The sequence below is a fragment of the Numida meleagris genome, chromosome 2 (assembly GCF_002078875.1).
Source record: "Numida meleagris isolate 19003 breed g44 Domestic line chromosome 2, NumMel1.0, whole genome shotgun sequence".
Lineage (NCBI taxonomy): Eukaryota > Metazoa > Chordata > Aves > Galliformes > Numididae > Numida > Numida meleagris.
This window is the reverse complement of record NC_034410.1, coordinates 144289576-144308588: the sequence shown is the minus strand read 5'-3', so window position 1 is coordinate 144308588 and position 19013 is coordinate 144289576. Positions and strand designations below refer to the sequence as shown.

General features: G+C 49.8%; 1 protein-coding gene across 2 annotated transcripts in view; it reads left to right on the top strand.

Annotated features, from left to right (window-relative positions):
* PTP4A3 (protein tyrosine phosphatase type IVA, member 3) overlaps positions 935–19013 on the top strand; it is a 43900-nt gene continuing 25821 nt past the window's right edge. The window contains exon 1 of one of the 2 annotated variants that reach the window (XM_021387219.1): positions 935–1083. The gene's annotated coding sequence lies outside the window, so the exon portion shown is untranslated. Of the gene's footprint in view, positions 1084–13287; positions 13409–19013 lie in introns of those variants that run through there. The other variant, XM_021387220.1, reaches the window with a different exon arrangement.

Genomic DNA, 19013 nt, shown 5'->3' with positions numbered 1-19013 from the left:
CCCTGCCATGGGCATGGCTGCCACCCACCAGATCAGGTTGCACAGGGCCCCATCCAACCTGGCCTTGAACGCCTGCAGGGATGGGGCATCCACAGCTTCCCTGAGCAGCCTGTGCCTGTGCCTCACCACCCTCCGAATAAAGAATTTCTTCCACATCAAACCGAAATCTCCCCTTTTTCAGTTTAAAGCCATTCTCCCTTGTTCCTTCACTACTAGCTGATGTAAAAAGTCAATACTCGTCCTACTTATAGGCTCCCTTCAAGTGCTGGAAGGCCACGATGAGGTCACACCAGGGCTTTCTCTACTCCAGGTTAAACAAGCCCAGCTCCTTCAGTGTTTCTTCCTAGGAGAGGTGCTCTTTGTGGCCCTCCTCTGGACCCACCCCAACTACTCCACATCTTTCTTGTACTGGGGGCCCCAGGTCTGGATGCAGTACTCCAGATGGGGCCTCACAAGGGCAGAGCAGAGGAGAACAATCCCCTCCCTGTCCCTGCTGCCACCCCTGTGCTGATGCAGCTCAGGATGCCGCTGGCCTTCTGGGCTGCGAGAGCACACTGCTGGCTCATGTCCAGCCTTTCACCCACCAGAACCCTGTAATTCCTGTCAGGGGGAAGGGGACACACCCCCGACCCACACTACACCTCCCATGGTGCTAGACCTCCTGTTGTACAAGGTCTCCTGTGACACCACATCGCACCCCCCCTCCTCACTCACCTCAACCCCCCCACCCCTTAGCTGTCCCCGCCCCCACTCACTAAAACCCCGCCCCTCTCTCCAAGCTCAGCTCGTAATCCCGCCCACCCCACAGCTCCGCCCACCCATAGCCCCGCCCCTTCACCGTCTCTCCTCCCCTCCACCTCCCCTTCCTCCCTATTGGCTCTCGCGCTGCCACGTGACTCCAGGCGGGGGCGGGGCTCTTTGGGGGCGGGGCCTGCGGCGCGCGCGCGCGGCTCGGGACCAGCGGGAGAAGGAGCGGCGGCGAAGCGGTACCGGCGGCGGCTGCATGTGCGGGTGCGGAGCGGAGTGGGCGGCGCGGGGCCGAGCGGGGCGGCGCGGCCGGAGCTGGAGCCGGGCGAGCAGTAGGTCGGTGCGCACCGGGAACCGCGGGGAACTGGGGGATGGAGGTGGCGAAGCACGTGGGGCCGCCCGCGCAACAATGCCGGAGGGGAGGAGGAGGTGAGGGGAGGGGGGGCACGGACCGCGTGTTGCGGCCGCTCCACGCGGCGTGGGGCCGTGCGCGGCGCGATCGTGGCGGGGGAAGGGCCGAGCGCGGCGATCTCGCCCGCACGGTGCAGTCGTGGCAGGGGGAGGCCGCGCGCCGGGCGATCACGACGCGCGGGGGCGGCCACGCACGGGCGCCGCGCGCCGCTGTCACGGCGGGGGTGGGCGCTGCGCGCTGCGGTGCCCCCGGAAACGGTGCCGGGGGGGCGTGCGCGGTGCTGCGGGGCTGTTGGCAGCAAGGGAGGGGGGGGGGTCGTGCACGGCGTGGCACGGTGCGGTAACCCGGGGTGGGGGAGTGAAGGGGGTTAAGTGTGGTATTGCCCGGTGCGGTAACCGTGGGGGCTGTAGCGGGGGTCATTGTACGGTGCGAGAACCGTGGAGGGAGGGGTGAAGGGGGTCGTGCACCGCATTGCACCGTGCAATAACCGTGAGGGAGGCGTGCGTGGCATTGCACGGTGCGGTAACCCTGGGTGGGGGGGGGTGAAGGGGGTCAGGGACAGCATTGCGTTGTGCGATAACCATGGAGGGTGTAGAGGGATTCCTGCGTGGTATTGCACGGCGCGATAGCCACGGGGGGGTCTAGGGGGTCTTGCACGGTGCAGTAATCCGGGGGGGAGATAGCATAGCATTGCACGGTGCAGTAACCATGGGTGTGGTGCAGGGGGGTCGTGCACACGTTGCACGGTGTAGGTAACCCTGGGAGAGGGATAGCAGAGCATTGCACAATGTAATAACCATGGGAGGGGTGCTGGGGGGTCGAGCACGGCATTTCATGGTGCAGTAACAATGAGGAGGTAAAAGGGAGTCATGCGTGGTGTTGCACGGTGCAATAACCATGGGGGAGTTAAGGAGGTCATGCACTGCATTGCACGGTGCAGTAGCCATGGGGGGTGTAGTGGGGATCATGTATGGCATTGCACAGTGCAGTAACACCGCTGGGGGATAGAGAGGATCATGCACACAGCAGTGATCGTGGAAGCAGCTGAGGTTTCATGCATGACTATATCAGTGCAACAGCCCCAGGGAGGCCACGTGCAGGGTTGCACACTACAGGCACCCATCCTAATGGGGCTGTGCATGGTGCTACACACGAGCAAGGCTTCTCCACACGGGACTTGATGTTGCAAGGGACAAGTGTACACTCCCTTGCAAGTCCTGATTTTGGCTCTTTGCATAAAACAGCATCAAATGGATTGGATGCGTGGGGTTGCAGTGTCTTTCCCCACCCTGCATAAGGTGTATATTGCTTGTAACTGGGATTGCTAATAGCAGCCAGGAGCTGGAATCTGGCACATTAGCACTGCTGCCAATTTCCAGTTAATTTGGTTACAGCTTCGTCTTCCTGCTCGTGGGAGCTGAAACATAAATGGGGCATCTGGAGCTGTCGGGTTGGCTCTTCATGCAAGCTTGGCGTCTTTCGTGCTGAAGGAGGATCAGCAACCAAGCAGAGCCTTATAGAAGTCGTGTTATTTATTGATAGTAATAGGGAAGGAGTATTTGGGGTAAATTTATAACTGACAGTAGGTATGGATCTCCCTACCCAGTGTTTGTATTCTGCAGTTATAATATTTCCTAATTTTTGAGGTTGGATCATTGCTAACAGCGTGCAGTGAAAGGCTACAGGTGGATTTAATGCTGGGGGGAACTGTACATCCACCAGCATTCAGCATTGATATCTACATGCAGCCAAGAGGTTAATCTCATGTTATCAGTAGGCTTCAGAGTTAACCACCCAGGTGCACGCAAAGGGTGTTGCAACGTCAGCAAAGCTGCATTTTGGGGATGTCAGATGCCAGCAGCCGCCATCAGATTTGGCACTGGGGCAGGTGGAGGAAGCGACTTTTACCCTTTGGTGAATGCTCTGCACTGAAATGCACTCCCTCTGGAAGGCGATACTCATGTTTGCATGGGGCTGAAAATAGTCGTGTCACTGGAGCCCTGTTGGCTCTGCTTGCAAAAGCTGAAACCTTCTGTATGACCACAGAGTGTGGCTGGGGTTGGAAGGGACCTCTGGAGGTTATCTGGTATAACCCCCTTCTTTCATTAATACTCTTTTAGTTTCATTATTATGTGTATCTCGATAACTGGAAATCACGCAGTGGTTTCCAGGCAGTTCCTGATCGTAGAACCGGTAAGGTTGGACAAGACCATTGAGATCAAATCCAACTCTCTGCCCATCACCACCATGCCCACTCATGGAATCATTAAGGAGGAAAAGACCACTGAGATCATCTAGTCCAACCCAACCCATCACCACTATGCCCACAAACCCACGTCCTTCAGTGCCACATCTGTCTGATGAGCAGCATCCTCTAGGATCAGTCTGCAAAGTGCACTTCTTTGATCTGAAGGTACAAGTGCCTATAAAAACATTAAAAAAAAACACTCTTAGCCCCATTTCCAGCTTAATCATCCCCTGCAGATGATGGAAATCAGTGCCTTGAGGTCTAGCAACTCTTGATATCAAAATAGCTAGCAGTAAACATTGGCTCCTATCAATAACTTTAATTACAGTTTGGGTTTTGTCTTAAATAGCTGCATGCTGCCACGCTATAGGGAAATGCATGGTTAGCATCTGGATGTGTTTTTATAGCCTAAGTGAAAAAATAGGATTTCTTCCCCTATTTTTTCCCATAATGTGCTGTTGTGGAAGAAAACAACCAACTTTGGGGCTGGGAGCATGGGGTTTCCGGGCACTGCATGAGGCTGTCCCACTTTTGGGGACTTTACTGCTTGGAAGTTTATATTTTTCCTCCAGTTTTATCCCTAGTGGATGGAAGCGAGCAGCACCCGTCACTCCATTACGGTCCCATTTTTACGTGGTTACACCACTTTGCGAACATGAGAAGGGCCTGGATTCCTGTGGCAAGGAGCCCTTAAGATTTCAACAGCCCTACCTATAAATCTATAAATATATTCAGTGTGAAAGGCAATCTGCCTTCAAAAAAAAAAAAAACAAAAAAAAAAACTACTGCACTCAACTCATGCTCTTTTTTTAGTCCAACTGCATCTGCCTGACTTGAGTGCAATGCAATGCAATGCGTCTCCAGAGCAGAGCGCTGATTTATATGGACAAAAAGTCATCATTGCAGAGTGAAAGGCTGGGATTTGTCAGCAGGGAGGCAGCTTTTGCAGAGGGACTTTGGCTGATGGCTTGGTGCTGGTGGAGGTGCAGCACTGGTAGGTGATGCACTCACAGCCCCCTGGATGCAGAAGGATGCGTTGGGTGAAAATTAAAGCAAAAAAAGAAAAACAAAGTGATAATGCAGGGAAATGCATCTCTTCAAGCAGGAGCTGGGTGTTGTCCCTATGTCTCCGGCGCAAAGCACGGGGTCACCTTGCAGAGTGAAAGCCGGGGACCGCCGGCCGGGCAGGGAAGTGCTGCGTGTGCACTTCTCGGGGCTGCGCGGGAGCTGCAGACAGCTCCTCACGTGACCGTCTGCATTTCAGATGATCACTGGACCACTTTGCCAACAGCCTCTTGTAGCTCGTCGGCTGCAATAGAGCTGCTTTTTTATTTTTTTCCTTCCCCTCCCCTTTTCTCCCCACCCTGAAAGCCTGATTTCCAAACAGGAGGGATGGACGGCTGTGACGGAGGCTGGCTGCAGCTGCACACAGCTCTGCATCCAAATGGTTTCCTGGAAGGCGAGTTGTTTTATCTTTAAAAAATAATTTTTTCTCCTCTTGTCTCTGTGCTGGTTGAATGTCAGGTTTCGTTTCCCATGACATGGGTGGGGGGAAGGAAGGGTCAAATGCCTTTCACGCACGGATCTCCCCGCTGTGCTATCACGCCCAATCAATGGCAAATGTGTCCCCTCTCATCTCTGCGATAGTTCCTGGTGATTTCCTCTTTACGTCACTGCAGTTAATAAGATGTTTAACTTGGGAGCTGGCAGCACTGCTGCGTTATCGCCTTGCAAAGGGGGGGGAACAAGTGCCCAGACAGCCCGATGCTGGGGAAGAACAGATCGAGGCAGCCTTTGGGATGGGGGAGAGGTGGGCGTGGAGCTCTTCACCCTCCTTACATCTCATTTTTTTTGATATTGTTATTTTTCCTTTAAATACTGAGGGAAGCAACTCAATCCCTACACATGCTGCATTGCCAGAGTCAAGATCTTGAATGCACTCATTGTCCCTCCCTTAATATTGGGCGTAGAGTCATAGAGCCATTAAGGTTGGAAAGACCACTAAGATCATCTAGTCCAACCATCAACCCATCCATACCATACCCACTAAACTATGGCCCTCAGTGCCACATTCACCCTTTTCTTGATCACCACCAGGGATGGTGTCTCCAGCACTTCCCTGGGCAACCTCTTTCATGGTGCCTGGTGGTGCTGGGTTGACCATCGGACTAAATGATCTTAGTGGTCTTTTCCAACCTTGATGATTCTACGGTTTTTAAGCAGTTTGTATCTACTTGCCTGAATATGGGCTCTTTTCCCCTCTTTTTTCCCTGCAATGCATTTCATTAGTATACTTGATTACTTTTTTTTAGTGTCATGACATGCAGAGCCAGAGCCATCCCCAGCTCCCGGCTTGAATTTGGGAGTCCCTTGCGTGTTGCTGTTTGATGATAGAGTTAAAGCGTCTCTGTAGATGTGTCTGGACAGAAATAACATCCCTCCTGGCTGTGGTTTGCAGGGCCAGCTTGTTGGGAGCGGGTGAGTTGGTCAATAAGTGCTTCCAGTGGCACCCTTGGGACTTCTGCACCAAAATGGAAACACCGGCGTCCTTCAGCCCTTCCCTCCTCACCAAGCCATTTCCTTCCCTGCTCCGACCTGCCACTCAAACCCTCTCCTTTCTGCTGTGTTTTTCCATAACTCTTTCGAGCATGACAGCAGTGAGAAGAAAGCCAGCACGGGGCCATGGGGCTGATGCTATCGGCCCCCATCGCCTGTGGCTTTTTGGGATGCGGCAGCTGCAAATGGATTTGTGCTCAGCATTGCTTGCACAGCCCTTCCAGTTCAGGGTTTGAGGGTGCTTCATACACCTACAAACCCACCCCACATGCCCATCTCTTATAGACTGCACCACTTATCATAGACTGGCTTAGGTTGGAAGGACCCCATCCAACGTGGCTCCTCCAGGGATGGGGCATCCACAACTTCTGGTTCTAGCTAAGCTTTTAATCTGCAAGAACTCCCAAGTCCTCCGCAGTGCTGCTCTCAGTGAGTTCTTCTCACAGTCTGTACACGTGTCTGGGATTGCCCCAACCCAAGTGCAACACCTTGCACATGGCTTTGTTGAACTTCATTAGTTGTACATGTGCCCACTTTTCAAGCCTGTCCAGGTCCCTCTGAGTGGCATCACTTCCTTCTGTGGTGTCAGCTGAACCACTCAGCTTGGTGTCATCAGCAAACTTGCCGAGAGTGCACTCGTTTCCATCATCTATGTCACTGATAAAGATGGTAAAGAGTACTGGTCCCAAGACAGACCCCTGGGGGACACCGCTCGTCACTGGCCTCTACCTGGACATAGAATCTGTGACCTCTTCCAGGGTTCCTTCTCCTGGTCACCCAAGTGGGTTTAACGGAGATGCCCCAATGCAGGTGATGAGTAGAGAAGGTCCACGTAATCCTAAATGAGCAAAGGGGTGAGTAATGGGGCAATTGGATTTGGCAAGAACAACCTCAGCCCCAGTGGTGGCATCTCCCAAGGCTTCCAGTCTTCAAGCAGGACCTGCCACTAGCTCAGGTTCAGACTTAATGCCAGTGATTTTGCTCAGAAATCCATTTTATTTTTATTATTATTCCTTATGAAGATCAAGATGCTTCCTGGCAAATAGTGGGAGGAGAACCATGTGATGAGTTGTTATGGGGTTGAGGGTGCATGCAGAGCAGGTCTCACCTGGCTTGGTTTTTTGAGTGTTGCAGTCTCAACGCTCTGCTTTCACTCCAGGAAAGCTATGTGGAAGCAATTTTCAGCTCACTTGGGCTTAAAGAGACTTCTGCATCCAAGCTATGTGAGCTGACATGTAATTGTGGGGTGCAGGGGTTAATTTTTCTTGCTTCTGCCATGCAAAGCAGCCCTTCCCATGCAGGAACAAGGGGAAATTCAGATGAGAGTCGGGGCAATCCCAACTCAGCACATGTCCCCGATCTGGGCGGCCACCAGGGGCCCCTTTATGTGAACGGGGTCAGCAGCTGGGAAATTGCAGAGCAAAGTGCCTCCATGGTAATTCCCAGCTGCCATTAAAGCGGCTTTAAAATAAATTCCCTCTGAGAGCAATTCCAAGTATTTGAGGGTTTGAACTTTTTCGGAGAGGACTTTGGGAGCTGCTGTGCTGCACCCTGGCACTGTGGGGAAGGGAGTCAGGGGAATTGGTTTGATCATCTCAGCCTCTAGAAAATGCTTTTTAACGTATATGCTGTTATTTGTAATGTATACACTGTTATTTATATATCATGACTTTTGTTTAGTAGTTGCATGTGCAATGCAACAAAGTGCTGCTGGAAGCGCGGCTTGCATTAAACTTGGGGACTTGCTGAGGGTTGCAAATGTGGCCCTCACCGTGCCACCATACCTGTCCCCACTCGTCCCTATGGGCTCGGTGCCCCTTTGCCGAGCATTCCTCAGCCAGCACTGCTTGGTAACATGGGCACAACAGAAAACAAACTTTGCAGCGAGCTTTGCTCTCCCAGAGCCCCTGAAGCTTGCTTAACAAAAAAAAAAAAAAAAAGAAAAAAAAAAGGAACTTTGGAGCAATGTGGTCTTTTTTTTTTTTTTTTTTTTTTTTCTTTTTTCTCATGCTCATGAAAATTCTCATACCAAAGCTGTAACCTCTGCTGCCCCGATTTCAGTATTTTTTAAGGTGGAGTTCGGGGGCATTTAAGGGAAGGTTTATCCAGCCTCTGTGTCCCCATTCTTCTGCACCCCATCAGTGCCAGATTGCAGCTTGTGCAGAAGGCAGAAAAACAGACGTTTTGGTCAACAAATGGAAAAAATTCATCTTGTTCTCATGCTGATGGATACCCAATATCTCCCAAATAATAGGGATGCTGATAGCATGGCTCTGTCCACGTTCGCACCTCTGTGTCCCCATAATCTTTGCCTTGTGCGTGCATGCTCAGAGCAGTCTGGGGATGAGCTGAGCCTGTTTGGGTTCAAACCATGCTGGAAATGCCAACTGCATCAGTGTTTTCCACCCTCCATCCAGCTCAAACAAATTTTGTTCAGTTCTTTGTGGACTCCTTTTCCATTCTTTCACCTAGCTGTTCTTCTCTCTGGCAGCTTTTAAATTAATGATCGTGTTTATAGTTTATTATTATTGTGCATCGAGGTGAAAGAAATGCATCTCGTAAGAGACAGAGCAGGGAAATGGGAGAGAACTTCGGATTGCATGGGATGGGAGCTCAGTGGGCGCAGTCCTAGCTCTTGGCCAGGTCCAGACTCCCATCCCCAATTCACATCCATCAGACCACACACTGTGCTCTCTCCTTTCTCCCTCCCAAACTAATCCCTCCAGCCCCTTAGGCTTTGTTGTTGTTGTTGTTGTTGCTCCTCTCTGAATTCCTTCTCATTTACAGGCTCACTGCCAGCATACAACACACTATAAAAAGGGGACTTGTTCTTCAAGGCTCCCCTCTGGTACAGAACACTCACACAAATAGCAACACAAGTCGGCCCCGTTCCCCCTGCTAGTACTGAAATGTTGGTAGGGTGCTTGGGGGAGCAGAGCTGCTGTCTTAAGAGAAGCCAAGTCGAATTTCATGGAGCCCAGATCCAGTCAGCAGTTAAGCTCCCATCCTCCTCTTGTCAGCTGGAAAAACAGAGCCATGCCTTTATTTTATTTTTTTTATCCCTTTTCAATCCCCCTGCAGTTTCCCCAAGAGGATGCATAGGCAAGCACATTGCAGTGGATTTATAGAATCACAGAGTCAAACAATCATTTGAGTTGGAAGGGACCCTGAAAGATCATTTAGTCCAGCTCCCCTGCAGTGATCAGGGACATGTACAGCTAGAATTTGCTTTGCATCCCTTTGGGCAGGTGTGGCTATTGGGCAGGATTTGGGCACACCCCCCCCGACAGCATCTGTCTTCAAACTACCAACCTGTTTGACTCTAGCAAATCCTCTGGAAACATGATGCTTGTAAAGTGTTCTTGTTTTTAACCGAAACTCAGTTGTGCATGACTTGGACCCATTTGTTCTTGTGCCTACATTGGCTCTTAGAATTGCAGAATGGCTTAGGTTGGAAGGGACCTCAAAGATCATCTAGTTCCAACCCCCATGCTCCAGTATTTACGCTTTCCTGGGATTTACCCTGTGTTGGGGGCCCACCAGCCTAAATTACCCCAGTGCTCATGGTGCCAGTGTGGTTGGGAAAGATTTTGCCATTTGGGGGGCTCTGCTCATTTGTGAGGATGCAGAGATGCTCATCCCTGTATGGACCATGCAGAGCTCTCGCTGAGCTGCTCCTTCCGCAAAGCTTCCCCAGTGCTCCACCATCTAGGCCTGCAGAAGGATGCTTTGCCATCAGCTGATTTCATTACCACTCTATTTTGCAGTGCAAAAAGCATTTTTGGCAGAGAAGGTTTTTATTAATGCAGCCTTCACTAACACCCTTCCCTCTCCCACCAGCTTGCAACCTCGGGTAGCAACATCACAGCTTGCTGCTGACCGTGCTAATCTTGTGCTAATCTTTGCCCTGGTTGTGTGAAGCAGAAGTTTCCTGTGTGTGGCTGAGCCAGGTGCTTTGCTCAAAGTTGATGTTTATTTATGACATTTAAGTTTGGTAGAGCAAAATGCACGTGTGTCTTTGTAGCACTGGTCCCCTCCAGGTGCATGGGGCTGTCCACGACTTGAGATGATTTGGTTAAAACCCTACTGAGTGGGCTTGAGTCTCCATGCGTGAGACCTTGCAGAACTCAGGGTGATGGTTGGGAGCCTGCTCACATGTAGGAATTGCTGCGAGGAGTCTGCTTTCACCTTAAAGGTGATAAATTCTCACTTTGGTGTCTCATTTCCCCCACTCTTTCTTTTGAACATCTTTGCCATGAGTTTTCTTGGTGCCTTTTTGCACTTTCCTTGGAGGCTCTGTGCTCCTTCCTGGAGATGCTGCGATGCTTGTCGTGGTCTGGACCCTCTCTTTGGCGGGCAGAACTTGGTACCTTTGATGCAGGGAAAGATGCTCCGGGTGTTCAGCTTATCCAGTCTGTTGGACATCATCAGCCAGATCTTACACTTTCTCTGTTCTCATAGAATAGAATCACAGACTGGCCTAGGTTGGAAGGGACCATTAGAGATAGTCTTGTTTTCCTTTAGTTAGAAGCTGATTTCTGTGGGTTTTTTATCCTTAAGCTAAACTACATCAGCGTGTGCCCATTTACAACAGAGTTTTAAATTCCACCGCAACGTTCTTGCATTATGCCATGTCGTCATTAAACCACACGTAAATTAGCATCATCGAGGAGGAGCTGGACTCTGCTGTTATTAGCAGGATTATTCTTGGCTCTCCATTTACCAGCCAAGCTGCTCTGCTGTAATAACACAATTCTCAGCTCCTCTCCGCTGTTGGGTGCCAACCTGACGCTGAGGAGCGGTGGCAAATTCCTGGGAGCAAACCAGCAGAACCCATTGCTTTGCTCCACATCAAGTGGTTTTCCACCCTGAGCTTCTCTTCTCCGTGCCGTGTGGTTTTGTACATTACATTGGGCATTAAATCTCCAACCCAAATCCTTTATGAGCAGCCCGCAGGCTCCTTCGCAACCCAGGTCTCCTATTGTGCATTGTGTCCTCCTCACTGGGTTTGCTTTTTTTTGCGGCATTTTATTTTCTCACCACCTAAATCAGGCTCCTCAGCTTCCAGCACTTGTTGTGGGTGCAGGTGAGCATTTTCTCCCTGCAGTTGGTCTTCCTCTTTCTTCTGTCCCCATTTCCTTGATTTGAAGGCAGGAGTGAATGTTTTGCAACCTTCTGCTCCTGTTGTTCATTTCTTAGAATCGAAGGGGAAGGAACCACAAGCAACAGAGAGCCTGAGGTTTGGGGACTGGCTGCTTATTTGTCAAAGCTAGAAATGCTGAAGGAGATGAGAGGAAATCCTCAGCAAAAATGAACCTCAATTACGTTCAGGCTTGGGCACATCAGAACTAAGGGGACTATAAAGGGCCAGTGAAGCAATGAAGAACCAATGGAGCATGGCCAGTAGCTGGAGGGGGAGGATTTTATAGAATCATAGACTCATTGAGGCAGTGACTCCACCACCTCCCTGGGCAGCCTGTTCCAATACTTCACGACTCTTTCTGAGAAGAAATTTTTCCTAATATCCAAACTGAACTTCCCCTGGCACAACATGAGGCCATTCCCTCTTGTCCTGTCACTGTTACCTGGGAGAAGAGGCCGACCCCCACTTCACCACAACGTCCTTTCAGGGAGCTGTAGAGAGCAATGAGGTCTCCCCTGAGCCTCCTCCAAACTAAGCAGTCCCAATTCCCTCAGCCACTCCCCATAAGACTTGTGCTTCAGACCCTTCACCAGTTTTGTTGCCCATCTTTGGACACACGTTTCCTCCTGATATGGTTTTCATGGAAGTGTTACCATTGCAATGATTACAAATAGCATCTCAGGTTGTTGTTTTGCACCATATTTTTGCAACCCCCTGACCGGCCCTTGTTTGCACAGTGTTGCCCATCTTGGTGGCATTGTGGCATCACCTGCAGTGGGTTTGCTCATGGTCAGCTATAAACCAGCTCCAGGGGTGTAAGTGCTGGCAAGGAGACTCAGGCCAGCTGTGAGATGCTTGGGAGAGGGAATATGATGCCAAAGCACAAGACACTCTGAGGTCCAAAAAGGATAGAAATAGGTGTTCGGATTATTAAAGGGCCTTGAGGACTGCTTAAGATCTTTTCCCTTGGAAGTAGCAATTTACCAGATGAAAGAAAATGTCTTCAAGCAGGCATCTAGACATCTTGGAGCATCTGTTTCGGATTTTGCAGACACGTTTGGGGAAGTGGGGAATGCTGCTCGCCATGTTTATAGCTGGGCAAGGCAGAGCAGTGTCCTTCAGGGAATACAGCCAGTGCTTATGAAACAGCTTCGACAGGAGTGATTTCCACATCTTGTCTCTGTTTCAGTGTGCATCATCAATAATTTTTTCAGGTGCTGACACTGAGCACAAGAGGTATTTCTGCTCACAGGGAATGTCTTTGCACAAAGCAACGAGCGGAGGGATGCACATGCAGTTTTCTCTTTTCTTTATTTCCCCTCCTTGCTACTGAGGAGGCATGGTCATGTAATTACCACCAGCTGTAATCCAGCATGACCAACTGTCTTTCTGGCAAATGCAAACGCAGTAGGAGCCAAAGACTATTGCATGCCCCAGATAAAATGATTACAGCCCCCCAAGCAGTTCGCAAAGCATCCAGGATCAACTTAACGCCATTTTCTCAAACCCAGAAGTCTTGGTTTGATGGCATTGGATGATAAATTTGTGGGTTTTTTTTTTTTGGTTTCTTTGCTAAGCCACCTGCCCGCTGGCACTGGCCGCATCTCGAGGTGCACCTGCAGCTCCCAGCAGCAAAACATGTGGCTGCCGTTAGCGAGCCTCCCGCAGACTGTGCTCTGTTCAGAGCTTTCTTGCTAAAATTATTCATGACTTTAATTGAAACCAGAGATGAGCTAAGGCATATTGTGCTGCCTGGCACATGACTTTGTCCAATGCTTTGACCAACTGATGGAAGGATGGAGACACCAGGCATCATGCAAAGAGCCTGGAGGAGCCATCCCGGAGGATCTCGAGGGCCACTACGATGATTAAGGGCCTGGAGCATTTCCCTTACAAGAAAAGGTTGAGGCACCTGGGACCGTTCAGCCTGGAGGAGACTGAGAGGGGATCTTACCAATGCTTATAATGGGCAATAGTCAGTTGGACGGGGCCAGACTCATTTCGGGGGTATGACAGGACAAGTGGCAGCAGGCACAAACTGGAACATAGGAAGTTCTATATGAACAAGAGAAATATGCAGCCTACTCTATGGAATGTGCTTTAGCAGGATTGGACTAAATGTGGTCCCAGAGGTCCCTTCCAACCCCCTACGACTGATTGTGTGATCCCGCTGTGCTTCTCCTCCAGCTCTTGCTCTCGGCTGAGATTTACAGTGAAACCCAAAGGATTTAACTTTCTAGCCCTGAGCAAACACAGCTTGAAGTGATGCAAGTGCATGGCCTGACCCAAATCTCGGGAAGAGGTAAGTATTGCATCACACAGAGCTGGCTATCTCCTTTGCACCACTCTGAGAAGCTTTGCTTTTTCATCATCCTCCCCAGTGATTTTGACAGAGAAGGATGTAGTATAGAATCATCAAAGTTGGAAAAGGCCGCTAAGATCATCCAGTCCAACCATCAACAGCCCAACCAGCAGTTGGGCTCAGCTCTATTGACTGTTCATTTAAAATGTTCGTTGTCACCCAGCTGGGTGCTGTGCTGCTCTTACTTTTCGCTGGTGCAAATGACCGCTGCTTTGCACCAATCTGAAACGTTGCAGCTCAAACCCAGCTCTGTTCCAAGCACAAGGTTTGGGGAAAAAGGTGGGGAGGAGATACACGATGGGAAAAGCTTTGCCCATGTCACCGAGTTTAATGATTATAGAATCACAGAATCATTAAGGTTCAAAGATCAGATCATGTAGTCCAACCATCAACTCATACCTGTGACCAGTGTAGACCATTTCACTCCATGCGACATCTACCCTTTTCTTCAACACCTCCAAGGATGGGTGTCACCATTTGTAACATCACAGGCATCCAAGGCATCCATCCTGTCCTTCCACCCCAGTTCTGGCTGCCAGTATCCCCATAGAGCTTCCAGCAGGGAGTAATTGGGTTTCACAACCTTTCAAGGCTCCCATAAGATTACTGGAGGGAGAGGAATGTGCCAGAGAAGATATCCCAACTGCTGTTAAAAGGCATGACTTTCTCTACTCCTTCCCTCCCTATCTCACCCTGGGGTGCCTTTGCCCTCCTGGCCTCCCCTTCATGTGCAAATAATTGCAGATGTGATAAGCAGGAGCTGTTTGGCTTTCCTATGAAGGAGCTTGTTGCTTTTCCTCACTCTGCTCCTGGTTTAGAACTCAGCCACTTTATATCTGCACAATAAATCTCATGGCTGTCCAGGACACACCCTTTGTACAAGGCAGTAATGCCTCTTAAATAATGAGCCTGCCAGATTCTTATTCTGTCTGGGCAAAGAGCGTGCCAGCCAGTTGTAGCATCTGTAAGTCATTTTCCAGGATGGCCCAGACAGCACAGGAGTCTCAGTCAAATCTATTTCACCCAACCCTTTGAATCCCCAAATTTATTTCTCAGTGCTTCAAGATGAAGCATCAGCATGCTGGTGATGAAAGAAGCACCCTACACATCTTGGGAAATAAAATCATAGAATCATTATGGTTGGAAAAGACCACTGAGATCATCTAGTCCAGCTGTCAACCCATCCCCACCATGTCCACTAACCATGTCCCTCAGTTGGGTGCTGGGGAGGAAGGTCAAGAAATCGCCCACCTTGCTGCTCCTGCTCCTGAAAAGCATGACATCTTTAACAGGCAAAGGTTAATGTAAGCCATTTGGATCTATTCTTTGCGTCCAGTGATGCTTTGAAGTATTGAGAGCATTGCTTGGAGTGATGTCCTGGGTGGTGGGGATGGTTGATTTGCTGTTGAATCCTCTCTCCCTGGTTGATGTGACACTAGAAAGGCTGAAAGTGGGGATAACTGATGTTCTCCACTGCTCTTCTTTTGGGGCACTATGACCCCAGTCACATTTTGCCTCCAGCAAGAAGAGCTCCTACAAATTCTCTGCAGATCTCATTGCATCTGACACACCAGGATGGTGTCTTTGCAGTGCACTTGCCTTGGTTTCTCTCCCAGGCTAATTACAAGCCTCTTGGACTCTCTCAGGCGGCGTTGGCAGGTGCTATGCTTTTCTAGCTCCAGCACCGGGGAGCCCCGGCCACAGCCGTCAAGTCTTTCCCCAGCTATTAGAAAGCGTCTTCCGCTGCTGGAATCTGGGAAGTGAAAGGGATCTACACAAATAAACTTCTCAAGGGCAAGGAATCAAAATATCCCTGGGCATGTTTGGTGGAAAAAAGTTAACCAGCTTGAAGCCTTGGACTTGCTGCCGACCCAAACTTGTTGACAAAATATGGTGTTATTAATTGGAGTTGCAGGCAAACAGCCTGAGGATATTTAGCAGGAGGTTGCCCATCACAGTGGCTGAGACCTCCCCGGGTAGCATCATGAGAGCAGATCTGACCCTGCTCTTCAGAGAGCTCGGCGGAAAGCTGAATGAAATCTCTTGTGTTTGCTTGCCAAGCTGCCCTGAAAGCCAAGGCTGCTGTGCATTGCTCAGATGGAGAGGATGCTGCAGCAGACCATGCTTTCTTGCTCTCTCTCTGATCCTCTTCCAGCCACAAGCTTCATCTCTCAAGAACATAATGCCTTTGGAGATGTACCTAGGGTCTCGGCCACGGCTCTGGGTTTGGGTTTTATTGCTAAGGATTATGTGAGAAGGGTTCTCAGGTTCCCACAATGGCCATGGGACCAAGAGGGTTCATGAACAGTGAAGCTACAGCAGAGAGAAACTTAAATTCAGATTTCTTCTCTCATACTTAGTCCTACCCATAGCATCATCACCTGGACAGGAGCAAGAGCTTGACGATGAAGTGAAGCACATGGTCCTAAACCTCACCCCAGTTAATGTTGCACAGCATTGGAGATGCTCACCCTCCCCTTCCACAAGGGTGAAAATTAACCGCGAGCTGGTTAATTTTGTATCACAGCAGAGCGACTGTGGCTCTTTTGGGTGCATCCACAGCATTTCATCTGTAGTGCAGGAGCTGGCTGTCCCTGTCGTGGCTGGCAAGTTGATTCACAGGATCTCACGGCAGCAAACAGCCCATCTGCTTGCTTCCCTCGGCTCGAAAAGCAAGCAGAAAGCAGTGCTGGCGCTGGCCCAGAACAGAAGCTATGGGATTCCTCCTCAACAGCGTGACATGAAATGCTTGTCTCACACAGGGCCGGTGCTGGGAGGCTCTCGCCTGCCGAGCCAGCAGCAAAGCCCATCCTGTTTCAGGAAGAACTTGCCTTGGGCTGCCAGAATTCCTGCACCTGAGTGACTAAGCGTGCTGGAAAGCACCTTTGGTACATGCCAGGGTGGTGGAAAGAGGGATGCCAGCAAACAAATGTGCTCATGCACATGCCACCATGCTTTGAGGAGGTGGGTAGCATCTGGCAAAGGGGCTGTTCCCTCCTCTCAGTCTCGTGGAAAGGCTGAGATCATCTCCTAGGTAAGGTCAAGCACGTTGTGCCCCATGTGGGTGAAGTGTGCTCCTTGTGGTCCCTGTAGCCTCACAGCTGAAGCCCCCTTGCTTGGAGTGCTCAGTTTTTGTTTTTCTTCCTTAATTCAAGTTATGCTGTACTATTGAGCAAGTGGGAGCAAGATGCCTGATCTTTCCTCTTGTGCAGCCTCTTGACATGGTGTTGCCCACAGTGAGACCATCTCAGGATGGAACAGGAATGCGGAGCAGCCCAACTGTTCTCTGTGGAGCGATGATGGCAAGCAGCCCGCGTTGCACAAGTGGGGTTTTCCCATCAGACTCTCCAGCTGCTATAAATAACAGGAAACGTTTTGTCATCTCTGCTCTGGAGAAGGTCAGGAGCTGGATTCTGTGGTCTTTGGAGTTGTAATGAGGTTGGAGATGTATGCAGAAGTCCCATGGGACAGCCTGCCTGAGGCCATTTGATTCCTTGGATGAAGAAGTCTTGAGCACCAGCCTTTGACAAAGTTGCTTTAGCCACGCTGGTGAGATTAATTCCTCCTCATTCAAAGAGTCGTAGAATGGCTTGGGTTGGAAGGAACCCTAAAGATCATCCAGTTCCGTCTCCCCTGCTGTGGACTGGGTTGCCACCAGCTAGATCAGGCTGTCCGTCAAGGAAGCTGGTTCTTTCTGAATCATCCCTGAGTCTGATGGACAAGCCCTTTGACTGACTATATCCTCAAAATGGCTTTTGTCTTAGGAATGTCTTGCTGGAGTGCACTGTCTGTAAATCCCACAGTAAGGCTCCTACCAAAGCCCTGGTTCTTCCCAGTTGCCATTCTCTATGCTCATGGATGGTACTTTGGTTAATGTTAGGGATGTGTCCTACACTCCTTCTGAAGTTAGTATGAGGGATGGAGAAGTACTTCCAGAACTTGTTTCGCTCCACAGACTTGTTTCGCTTTTTCTGTATATTACTTAGAGAAGGAATAAAATGCAAAGGCTAAATAGTATTTGTCCAGGTCTAGCTGGTGTTGGAATCAAGTCACACACATTTTCTGGCTAGTAGTAGTGATGAATCTCTTTTGGGGCTGTATTATTTCCCATTGGGCATCCCCAGCTTCTCTCCTTATCCTTCTCTCTGCACACTCCAGGAGTTTGCTGAGACATCTCAGCAGCTTTCCCTGCTTGTGGATTGCTGGGTGGAGAGCTGCACAGGGAGGAGGCAGACGTCTGCTGCCTCTCCCTTTTCCCCAGCAGCTGCAGGAATGCTTTGATGTTTTCTCTTCCAGCCCCAAGCACCCAGCACCAGGATTAACCACCAGTCAGACCCCTCCACCACCTCCAAATAAATCTCCAGGTCTCAGACAAGACCTGCTCAGAGGGGTCCTGGCATTCCCTTCTTGCAGGATAAGAGTTAAAAATAGCGTCTCCCCTTGCACCTGCTCCTCCAAAGCCAAATCTGAGTTTTATTTTTACTGCTCAGATTTCCTGGTGATTGTTTCCACTGATAGATGAGGGACAGGAACAGGGAAGAATAAAAAAATCACTCGTCTCAATGGCACGAAGAGAATAGGCAGCATGGAAAGTGCTTAAGCTACGCATCGGTTGGAGGGAGCCTTTCCTCTCCTTGTAACCGTGTTTCAAAACTGAGGCAGAAATGATGGTCCTTAGTAAAAACACATGATTTTACTCCTTTTTGCATTTTTCCAGGCACCCCTTCAAGGAGTGAACAATTGCAAATGGAACTGTGTGTTTTTGGGAAGTGTTATTTCTGCTTACGAGTGGTTTTCTGGGTCTGAGTTAGCATCCTTTAGGCAGATGCATGAAGCAGAGAAGAAAGCCTGGCTCGGCCCCAATTGAATGGCTTCAATGAGGTTGAATTTTTTTTTTAAGTCTATGTGTTTACGTTTCATAAGCTTATTTTAAAACACATATATACAAGAGCAGGCTTATTTATAAGTCAGTATAGCCTGCTGTGTCCTTACCTGACTGGAGTGTCAAGGAAGCAGCTTTTTTTACTTTTTACAAGCATAGTTTAAAATAAAATACTGGTTTGTTGCACCCCAGTGAATCTGCCCAAGAGGAGGTCAGGGCAAGGTCTTGTTTTCCGAGTGTAAAAAACTCTTTGGCTTGTTTACTTGTTTGCCAGCCATCATTTTAGGGCAATCTGTTAATGACAGCTATAGGTAAAAAAACTCATTTCCATCCTCTAGAGTCTTGGCAAGCCTGCACTGCTCAAATCCCAAATCAACCCAGCTTCCCAGCAAAACGCACTTGGGTATTTTCCATCTGTAGAGCTGGATCCGCTGGGTGACCCATCCAGTTGAGGTCTTGGCAGGGTTTCTGGCTCCAAATCCCCAAGGTAAATTCATCAGAAAGCCTTTTTGGGGTGATGGATGTTATTTCCCTGTTAGTCCTGCTGACTAAATCCTCTCTGCATCCAAGGAGCTTCTCTGCCAAGAATGGGGTAGTCCCAAGTGAGGAGGAGATGGAAAAGGAAGAGGATGCCCATGACCAAGGGAGGATTTTATTCTTCAT